Source organism: Helicoverpa armigera, chromosome 18 (genome assembly GCF_030705265.1).
Source record: "Helicoverpa armigera isolate CAAS_96S chromosome 18, ASM3070526v1, whole genome shotgun sequence".
Classification (NCBI taxonomy): Eukaryota; Metazoa; Arthropoda; class Insecta; order Lepidoptera; family Noctuidae; genus Helicoverpa; species Helicoverpa armigera.
Window position 1 is genome coordinate 9,107,976 of NC_087137.1, and position 12,031 is coordinate 9,120,006.

At 36.6% G+C, this 12,031-nt stretch overlaps 1 protein-coding gene across 1 annotated transcript in view; it reads left to right on the plus strand.

Annotated features, from left to right (window-relative positions):
- The first annotated feature begins 824 nt into the window (after positions 1-824).
- The window catches only part of Apkc (atypical protein kinase C), a 193,361-nt gene continuing 182,154 nt past the window's right edge, over positions 825-12,031 (plus strand). Inside the window, exon 1 of the mRNA XM_049847043.2 lies at positions 825-1,131. The gene's annotated coding sequence lies outside the window, so the exon portion shown is untranslated. The remainder of the gene's footprint in view (positions 1,132-12,031) is intronic.

Here is a 12,031-nt window from a genome sequence, read left to right on the forward strand (position 1 = left end):
GACGGTTTATAACTGGCCAGATTTATAGCAATGTTTATGAGTATTTATAACGTGGATCGCGGAAGGAGTGGGTGGTATAGATTCAATAGACAAGCCAGTTCTGTGTCGGCTGTGTCAATTGTGACGTGGCCCTCAATTGCTGCCATGATTAACTTGAATTGAACTGTGGGATACTAGCTGCTTGGAATAAAGAATTAAATTGTACTAGAAATGCTGTCTTGGTATCAAAATTATGATTAATGTAGCTACTAGTGCTAGATAAGTATTAGAAACCGATAACAGTTGGTTTGAAAGGTTAGGTATAAGTAGGTATGATCCGATTCCGGGAAGTGGTGATTTTTATCATTTTCCTCTTATTTTACAACATGTTGCGCATAATGACCTAATTTTTCGCTCGCGCCTTAACGTCTTTCAACAGCTTATTATGTGCAGAAAAAAGATGAGACATCTTACAGCGATAAACACGTCAAGTTATTAATGTAAGTCGGGCAATGTCCGCGTTTGCGCGGGCGCACCAGTCCCGTGACGTCACGCTGCCGCCCGCGCCAATTTCAACTCATCATAAAAATTACGATCCGGTCTATACTCGATATGATTACTTGCCACCAATAGCGACGCCTCGCACACAATACTTTGATGTTATGGTTTACAAAACTTCCATGCCTACTGCAAATGTTATGCACATAGCGTTAAGTTATGTAAATCTTGGATCAGTTCATCTCATTGTGGCGAGGTGGTCGGCGCGAGCATCCCACTGTTGTCGCTTGGAGCGCGCAGTGGTGCGGAGGTCGCTTGGCTAATTGGCTCGGCCGGTGGCCGGCGCGGCGCGGGAAACAGTGGCATTGTGAAAACCGGCGCGCGTACGCGTGTTTTTCGCGCGGCGACGCAACGCGCCATCTGTGCGCGATCTCCCAGACGGATAATATCGCATGCGCGCGCGCCGCACCGGTGACAATTTCGCATTTCGAAATCTCCGCGCGATTGCAGCGAACGTTGTTCCGTTGCGCTGCCGGCCGTAGTATTTACGCGTTTAGTACCAGTGGTTACGTGAAACTTGCGGCTAGAATGGAAGCGATGACCTCGCCGCGGATACCATCGTCCGGCTATAATGTTGACAGTTCGACCGATGAGGTGGTTTTGTGTTTGTTTTCCGTCTGTCGATTACGGTTGGATGCAATTTTTGTATGAAGCAGTGCGGGGCATTCGCCTCAGTTTTTCCACGAGTCACCTTGTTCTTTGTTTATCCGTGTGTGGCGGTGGCGCCCGAGATAACGTCGCGTGCGGCTGACCCACATCAGGCCCGGGTTTGCACAAGGTGTGTGCGGATATTTCGAAATTTCACCCGTGCTTGTAGCCGGCCGGGCGTCGTTAAACACGCGCCGATAACACCGACTCCTATTGTGCACGTGTTTGTGTTGTGCCCTCGACTTGCGATATGTTTCCGATTACAATCGTCGGTTTGCAAATTGAATCGATATCGAATACCGTCGTGATCGGCTGTCTCGATCTGTGTTATTGTATTATCTCGGTTACGGCGAGCTGCAAACAAAGGATTTCTCTATTATGTTATCTGGCTTACCGCTGTGGAGAAAACAGACGACTGGTGTGTACGCGACTGGAATAAAGCTAGACTCTTTGTCCGTCCCACAGCAGTATAAGAGTAATATAAGTTGACCTTACCGTGAGTGCTAAAAGTACAAAAAAATTATGACGACACGCTGAGATGCGGACTTTGGATGAAATAAAACATGTGAGCAGTGTTGTTCGTATTAGCCAACTGGACACAAAGGATTAAACGCCACTTTTGAATGTATGTTTTTCATCTCCGCAGCACTTGTGATGTGTGAGAGCTTTTGCACATGAAATAGTCGAACAAACCCTCATGACCATCTGTTAATTTGTTAAATATCAGGAATAACTCTTTGACAATATGTCACTGAAATGCACTATTTTATTTGGAGGAATAACGTATTTTTTTTTGCTTCTAGCTAGTCAGTGTCTGGTTTTCTATTTCCGGGTTAGGTGGTATGAAATTAGAGCTAGATTAGTTACGAGACATATTTTAAACGATCCAGTGCATTTTCATATCAAATTCTTTACCCATATCGGAAGCTTAACAAGTATATTTACTTAGGAAAGTAGTACATAACGCGTTAGATAGGATATCAATATCGGGTGTTAGTATAAGAGCTTTCTGACATAAAAACTCCTGCAGACTATCCACAAAGGACGTTTTCAGCTAATCGATTTAAGACTTTATCCTCAACGAAATAAGGTTTACAGTTATTTTAGTACAAAATGATTTAGCATATTGATAGGCCAATAGCCTCCCTTCTGAAGCCTTGATCTCTCTACTCGGAATATTTCGGTATGACTCACAAACTATGCTGTATTTACATACATATGATAAAATGGTACAAACAGTACATATGCTTTATGCGATTATAACCATTATTTGCTTTAAAATAAAGGTTATAATTCTATGATTAAGTAGCGAGCTTGCAGTGCTTTGTAAGTTGAATAGAACAAGTTATGTATGGCGACATTGTATCTAATCGTAATATGCGAATTATTTGTTTAACCGTTGTTGTTGGCCGAGATAAGGATTATTTTTCCTGTAATTGTGATGTGAATGAACATTTAATGTGTAGTAACTTGAATGCTTGTAATAAAAATGCAGTTAGAATTCGGCTAGATTAATAATAAGATCTAGATAACAGCAATTTGTTGTGAACTCAAATGCAGAACTGTTCTACAAAATGTGCTCTCAATTTTTTTATTTCTTATTAAGAATGATTGGCTACTATAAAATCAGATCAGTAGCAACTGTAGAATGTTATTAAATCAAGTTACATTTAAGTATCACTTACCTACATACGTCCGGTTACGTTTTGCAACTGTGGGTGCACTTTCACTCAAGGCCGAAAATAACTGATATACTGCATGGCTTACAGTGTAACCGGTTGCAGTAAGTCAATGTTTTGTGGCAAATGATTTAGTGAGGAATTTGTTTTTTTACCACAATTATAAAAAAATAGTAACTTTAAACACTCTTTTAAATGAAGAAAATTCATTATTTTAACTAAAGAAAAAAATATATAAGTACTTAATTCATATTCGATATCTCATAGCCAATTTCGCGCATCGTCATAGAAAGACAGCAAAACGTGCAAAATATTATGAAACTTTAGTAACCTGAATCTTAGTTTCAATTCTCCATTAAAATGATAAATTAACTCATTCCGTAAATTCAAATATCGTTTCTTTATTCAATGTTGTCATAAAGCTTTGTTTCCAAACGTGTCAGTTTTAATTTAGCCTGATCGCTTTTAATTGTATAGACATCACATTTTAACAGTCACTCTTTCGTCTATAGATCTATAAAATAGTCAAAAAGGTTTTACGGTAACGATATTATTATGTACGATCCATTTTATTCTGTCACGCTAGATTTTCATCTATTTGTATGATTTTTTTTCTTCAGTACATGTAGTGGTACTTTGTAAGACAACATGCAGATTTCTTTAGATGTGGAGAAAATAAAAATCTGTGATATTAGACTCAATTATATTGTTTCGAAACAAATAATAACTATACGTAGCCTTCTAAGACAGCCATCAAAAAACCAGCATCCACATAATCTGAATGACAACATCGCAATAAGCACTCGAGCGCAACGGTCATTAACCTCCCAACCTGATTCCATATAAAAACCTCTTTACAACAATCCAAGGACAGAACCTACTTCTCTTACTGTGTATATTGTACTACCGTTTAGGTCTGCCCACGGAGTAAAGATGAGCGGAGATGCCTGGTAGATCAGGCGTCTTCTTCTAGGTCAAATATGTACGGTGGTCATGAGCAAAACGATCAGTAAAGAGTTAAATTACAAAGCTTTCGGATTCTTTCAGACATTTATCAACGATTTTTGGTATTAAAAAAAATGATCGGGTCCAAAGAAGGGGGGCATAAGGGCAAAGACAGTAACGGTCCTAGTCCACACACCCGCATTTTGGCGCTCTACATTCTTAGGAGATTTTCCGTTATGGCACCTCCGCAAGTCATTTTGTTCTCTATGGTTCTGCCTCACTAACTGCGCATGATCATGTGTCACTTTTCCTCTAATGTTAATTCATGAATGTTAGAACGAGATGCTAGGTTTTAGAAGTTAGTCGTCTAGACTTGATCGAGAGAAAGTATGTATTGCACGGGTATAAGTTGTTTATGTAGATAAATAGGTGTCCCACAATGCTTTGCTAAGTTGACAATTATTGGTTGTTTTTTTGAAGATATTGATGAAGAAAAAGCTATTTTATAGCTATATTTTAAGAGATTATTTTGCTGTGAGCATAACTTAATCTTCTTGGTGTGAGAAGAGGCAGTGTTACGATTAAAAGGCAGGTGATAATGATAGAGTAAAACTTAGTAATATTAGGCACAAAAGGTTATATAATTTATGTAGGTACAAATGAAGGACTAATTATGTTTTTTAATTAATTTCTGACTGAACAGTTTAGGTGGCTTTCTAGACCTAAGATCACAATAATTTTACAGCCATTGTGGGTTAAAAAATAACTATAAAATTATACATACTTTAATGATTTACAAGCTAAATTGGAGATTGCTATCGTACCGATACTGGTATGTTCTATAACACGAGAACGATAAATCGTAACTCATTATACTGCGTGTGTACTTAGTTACGGTAACTTACGTAACTATTCGTACCGAACATTTTCTCTTTTATTATTAAAAAATAATTAAAATAATTTGTTATGAATTATTGGTCTTGCGATACTTGCATGCATCAGTTGTTTTGTGCAATGTAAATTTACGTACTGTATGTTTACTTACTGCAGTAATATGATTTGTTTCATTTTTATAACATTGGAAGTAAAGGGGTTTTCCCTAGATTCAGGGTAAAACTACGCTTGCAGAGGTCAGGCTATACTTAGACGCGCGTTGCATACAGAGACTTGATAGGGTCTCATGTTAAGCAGTTAATGTTATATAGGTACCTTTCAGATCTTCCACAAAATTTAGAATTTTCAATGAGGTCAGATTGATAGTTGCTCTGTGTAAGATACCTAGTCTTACCTGCGTCTGGTAAGACTGGAATTCGACCGTTATATAATTGGGAAAAGTTTGGCAGATGAAGAAAACAGTCTTGATTCCTTGATTTAAAACTATTTTACGTAGCATATTCGAAACGTAATGTAACAATAACTTTATGTTTTTAAAAGTCACTCATGTGAATTTTCACACGGCGATGTTTTTTTGTTATAAATCTTTTGTTTTGCGTGTCGGAAGGAGTCTTGTAGCGCATTGAACTTTTTGTTCAGTTATTACCGTTTTTTAGTGAAATAATTTATGAAGATTAGCCGTAAATTATAATCATTTTAGATGTCTTTAATGATTTTATTAGCGCTGTATTTGAGATGTCTTTATTGCATACTTTAAACTCGGTATTCTATCACAGAACGTAGGTACGCAAATTAGGTGTAGATTTTCAGTGTACAGTTTTGGAGCAGAACTATTCCTAAAGGACAGTTAAGGTCGTAATACCTTTATATTTTATTCTAAGCAAGGCTTGTACCACTAAATTATGTACATAGGACCAGTAGTATCAAATTACTATTGTAACTTAACCAAATGCAGATTCGGAGCTTGTATTCGACAGTTTTCGACAGTACTCACGCTTTACTCTCCTCAAGTATATTGATGACGTCACAGGCCCCACATCATAACACTTGCAGCTAATATGACCATTTAACGCGACGCTGGACCAGTCTTTATTAGGGCGTCGACGCACCGGGCGGTCGTGACCGCGATACCGACGGTTCCCGTTAAATAAACTTCGCGAAAGTCATGCGCGATTTTCTGTGAACCGTTGCTAGGCGACGGGACGTGATAAATAATAGGATGGTTGAGCTCTTGAAGCGTTGAGGTTCTTTATTTGAAACTGATTGTTTTTGAGGTTTGAAATAAATGACTAGCGGATATGTCATAAAGCAAAATCACCTAAGAAAGTAGCGTGCTAAAATGCATGGGGTTCGGATAACGAGGAACGTTACTAGCTTCGCACATGTCTTTTATGGGACCCGCCCATTATTTTCAAAATAAAATTACCAATCTTTGACAGATAGGTTTTGATTTGGCAAGGAACCCGAACGCCTCGTTAGTTCTATTCACTGATAACACCTACCTACGTTGCTTGACCTGAAGAAGAAAGACCTACCATTTTTATGGCATCTCCGTTATCTTTCCTTCATCCGTGGGTAAGACTTTGTTAGGACTTATGTTCAATTGCATTTAACTGCATACATATTCCGTTCTTAGAATCAATTTCGATTTACCCATACACAACTGATCAGAAACAAAAGCTATTGAATTCTTAGCAGTCGGCCTGTGCATTCTAAGCCTAACAGTTCTCGAACATAATTGGACACAATTGAAAGAGACCGTTGCTGATTTAGAGACAATATGGCTACTTCACTTGTAATAACAATGCCTATTTTAATATAAGGAACTGTTATTGGTTCCCAAGCCTAGTTGAGCGTTAAACGCGACTGATTCTCAATTTCTAACTGGTGTTTACCGGTTCAATTGTTGCTTATGTTTGTTTAGAGTAGGTACCTAATTCCCTTCTTAAGGTAGGTAATCGTCACCAGCCTTTGTATCGTCCCACTGCTGGGTTCACGCCTCCTCTCACACAGAGAAGGATTGAGCGTTAATCACCACGCTTGCTCAATCCGAGTTAGTGTTTTCAGACTTGTAAACTCCAGGTTTCCTCCTTGTAACTTCCTGGAGATGTTTTCCTTCACCTTGTTAATCAGTTATTGGTTTCCAAGATTTTACCATTATCTTTAAACCTACGTGACTGAATTTAACATGACTGTTAGTGGATTATCTTTCTTTAAATACTTACCAGTCAAATTAACAGAGTTGATTTAATTGAAGACCTACATATTTTATTTGAATTGATTACCCCACTGTTAGTTCTATGAAATCACTTGGATTTGGTCAGGTTTGTCTTTTACCAAGAAAGCAGACACGGTAATGAAATATAAATGAATCTGCCCGTATAGTTTTTACTTCACTGTGCGTGCTATCTCAGAACTGTGTCAAGATACAATTTAATACTAATTGTGAGCAAAGAAAGTAAATAGAGATATCTTGGGAACGCGTTGCATCGTACAAATCTAGCTTATCTCGTACTAATTAGATAACATTACTGATTGTTTGACTTTGTATTTTCTTAAAGCCTACAGTAATACAATACAGATTGTTTCATTAATTTTATCGAATTTTGTTCCGTATTTTTTGTAGGTACATATGCAGTTGATAGATATAATTGCTTCTGATTACTTATCATGCTTCTAGGTAGTCTAGTCTAGTTATTAGTTTCAATAATATTTGACCGTAATATCGTACGTGATCGGACCGTTACATGATAATGACAACATTATTTCATGATTGAGACTTTTGGTTGCTTGGTTACCATATTTTTTCGAGAACTGCATTAGGTCTAGTAATCTTGCTAATTATTTTATGCGTAAGTCAAATTAACTTTGTTTCCCAATTTGATAAGCATTGAAGAAATGCGAGTATTATAAAAACTCTTTATTTACTGACTAAATTCCACGGCTGCGGTAATTTCAGCAGTGTTTACAATTCTAGAATTCTATTCTAACACATAGCGCATCATTAGAACAAATTAACGTAATTGTATATAATTTTAATAATTCACAATATTAATCAAAATTAATGTACGATGTAAACAATTGTACCTCTAAACACAAACCACACAGCTCCACATATGAGATGTAGCATAAGTTGTTAATTAATGAACGTGAGCGCGTAATTAGCATTATTATTTCTGTTCCTATATTGCTGTCTTTGATATTCTTGCAGTGGCTTTCTTGTAGCGTGATGTGTGATTGTTTGTTCCTTTGATTTTGTGTTCGATTGTTCATATAAAATTAGGTGAGTGATTTTTGTTTTTGTCTGTAACTCGAACTGTTTTAAGCGACTTCCCAAAAAGGAGGCTCTCAATTCGGATGTTTTTGTTTTTTTCGTATGCTTATGTCATCTAATGAGCACTTTTTCACAATTCTATGGTGTACAAGAAGTTTCTTCTGCAAGTTAATCAATCACTCAGTTAACCTGTGTTTTTTAATTCATAGAGTATGAACATAGGTACGTTGTAGTTATTTAGTAATTTGTGATAAAGGTGTTAGATTGTTTTAGCGCTAAAAACGTAAACCTGTTGCGATGACATTTTGTAAGTTTACGGTTCTTTGATACGACCTTGTGTAAATACGATATTTTGTATTCGGTTACATGATCAAGTTCTCACGAATAGATAAACAAACGCCAGTTTTCATGTACAATAAATGCATCCAAATCGTTTCATCGTTCGTTCAATCGTTTTATGTTTCAACTGTTAGATATAGGTACCTACAATGCGGTCAAACTTAGAACCTCCTTTTTGCGTAGAAGATTAATATGAGCATTCTAAAATCATTCACATGAAGTATAAAAGTGAATTTAAAAAACGTGTTTCTAATACTAACATAGATAGATACCTGAAGAGCAAAGTACGAGTACACTCGTGCAAATAAGTTCAACGTCTGTCAAGCGATACCGGTCAATGCATTCTCCGTACTAATATGGATGTCTATTGCTTCATAACACTGGGTCACTGTACTGGGAAATTACACATTTCTTTATTTAGAACATGATTTATCTCTACACTAAGGAATGTGACTTGAGAATGCTAACAATCATTCCTAATTTACAATTTGAAGGTACGCTCTTTCTTAATAACACAATTTTTGCACTTTGTAAGTGTTCTAAATTCAAACATAAAAAAATTAAAGCCATTTATAATGATCACGAACACATGACACATATTTCTTGCATACAACAAACAATGTATCTAATCCCTCAATTGCCATAAAAAAGTAATTTGTTAACACTGCACAATTTCCCCTGAAAGTCGAGAACTCAACTCGAGATCAAAAAGCATTGTTTACGATCGGAAAAATCGCACAAATATCGTCTCGATTTATGATCGCCAGTACACACAACACTAGGCAGATTTGACACATACCTTTGCATGCCAAATACGAATTTATGGCTGAAAAATAACGCTTTTGAAACTCAATCTGGGAAATCAACGAGGCATTTTTAATTTTCCCGCCGGTCGTTACAAAGTCAGTTTGTTTCTTTTATTTTTCAAAACGCATTCGAAATTGAAGCTTAATTGAACCCATGTTGAACACACCTATAAGTGGTTCATAGAATACAATGTCTAAGCCACGTCATAACAATATATATTTTTTAAATTAATATCAGTCTAATTAATTAGGCTAATCAAAACTAAATCCCGGATATTATAACACAGACTGCTCGCATACTAAATCGATTGACCATCGCATGTGCGTCGATTCGAATGGTACAATAATGTAATGGTAATCGCCTAATCGCGATTCGGGGGAGACGCACTGTCCCCTCGGGAAGTCGAGATATCCAGGATATTGACTAATATATCGCATACAGCATGTACGTACATAAATACGTATGTGCATCGATTAGGTTGTAGTCACACTGGAAGTTAATGGCGTGTTATAAAAAGAGGCATTAAGTAATTTTAATAGAGGATAAATTAATTCAATAGGGTGATTGCTTTGTTTATTTAGAGGTACTTCAATCTTAAACGGCTTTATTAGGTATGTCATAGTGGCTCAGTTTCCAGTTTAAAAAAGGGAGGGTTCAATCTATCTTAAGGGTATCTCTTAGAGAAGATAATTTTAAATTTTATCTAGAACATGTTCACATAACTTAGACATCTACACGAGACAGTGGACCAGACAGTGGATCTTGATGGCAGTACGCTAACGGTTTCTAGTTTTATTTGCCATTTAATTACACGTACAAGAAATCTCGACGTTGTTCTCACAAAGAAAACAAACGAGATTTCTAGATTGTAATAGATAATCCAAAGATTAGATTAGTATGCACCAGAGGTTTTTAATTAATAAAGGAAAAGGCGAAATCCATTGACATTTCGTGTCCGACCTTCAGATGGAGAAATTCTTTTTGTCGAATTTAGTTCAAGAAATATTGTAACAGATGAAAACAAATTGGTTAATAAGCGCGAAGTTGTCGATGAATAATGCGCATATTTAAATAAATAGACGAATGCAACACGACCTTGTGTTATTATAATAATAAAGTGTACTAATATTTACCAACTATAACAATGTATGATATAATTTTTGTTATATTTGCGACGTCTAAATATAGTTTGAAGTTGTAACAACCGCCTAAGGGCGTATGATGTAACTACCGTGTCCAAAACCTTGAGGTTTTTTAAATACGCTTCTGATTGCCAAAACGATTAACATCGTATTTAGAACTGTGTGAACATGTAATTCGTGCTTATTATTATTGTCTGCGAGAATTTGAAAGTCAAATTCATAGAGCCACCATGTTTGTTTGCGATGACGTCATAGAACGTCACAAGAACTTTATTGTGGCCACTAGAAGTATAATAAGTTGACTTTATTCCATAAATTATGAAGATGTTTATCTCTTTTTTATTTTGTATTTGCTAACTTATATGTTCTGTGAGAAAAAAGAAACAAAATGGTGTATCGGTCATGCAATCGGTCTTATCGTGTTTTGAACAAAAACTCTGAGTATGAAAAATAAACAGAACTTGATTTTGGCGGTCGACGAGTTAGCTTATAAACACTCGATAAGACACCTGTGTAATATCTGATATTGAGGATAGAGTTTTTCTAGCAAACACCTACCTAAATATCAAGTGTCTCACAGCTTTAACCCGTTGCATGCCGGAGCGCAAATATACGCGAGACACCACTGATTTTCTATTGTTTTATAATTAACGACATACAAGCAGTTAATCTACAAAGAATCGAGAACACAGCAAATCAATCGGCTTACATGTATTCAACAAACTTTTCACAAACGCTGTCATCATCGTAATACCTAGGGAAAAATAGTTGTTTAAAATTTCCGCATGCGAAACACGTCTGTTAAACAAGATTAGGGCAAAAAGCCGGTCGCCGGCCGTAAGCCACTGCATAATGGAGGCGATGGTACACCTCTACTCGTCCGACACTACTATAGGGTTAACTCACTTGATACTCGACGGTGAAGGGTTGGGAATGCTGTGGTCCGTTTGACCATTTGATGGTTCGTTTTACGAGATATTTGGAGATATTCGTTTCAATTGCTATGTGGTTTGTTATCGGTTTGAAGAGAGAGGTTTTTATGTTTCTTGTAAGGTAGAAAAGGACCATATTCATGTAGCTAACTAGATGAATAGTAGATACCTATATAATGTAAGATGCATTTCCGCGTATTAAGACAGGAAAACTAAAGCGAGATAAATGTTTATCGCTTTTAATATCGTTGTTTTGTTTTGTTAGAATTATCGATAGGTATCATATATCTCTAATTTAGAAATATTCTTTGAAATCATGCAGTGTCGTCATAGTCTTGCGTGATTAAGTTTTATATTAAAATTGATTAACTTTCAATGACGAAACACAAAAACAATATCCGACATTACAACACTAGACAATCCAAATTGTAGATAGAAATTATCTCATGATTGTTTCAATGCCGATTTCATTTATTGGCACAAATTGGTGCTGTACCATGTCATCACATTTGAATACTTGCGTCAAGGTTCAATACCAGAATTTATTGATTTAAGATTTGGAAGCGAACAAATACGAATTACAGATCAGTTTTCGCAATGAAATACGAGCAACATTAGTTTTATAAACAACGCGGTAAGCCAGCTCTAACATGTAATGTCCAAAGTAATTTGATTTACTGCTAAGCCGAAGCTGCGCTGGTGACTTTTACGTGGCTAGAAACGTTATCACGTCGCCGTCGCCCTCCGGCCATAGCTTTGTTCCTAGGTGACAGATGTGACTCCGCAACCAATCTCATACTGAGAATCCTACGCCACAGATAAGCCGAACTTATC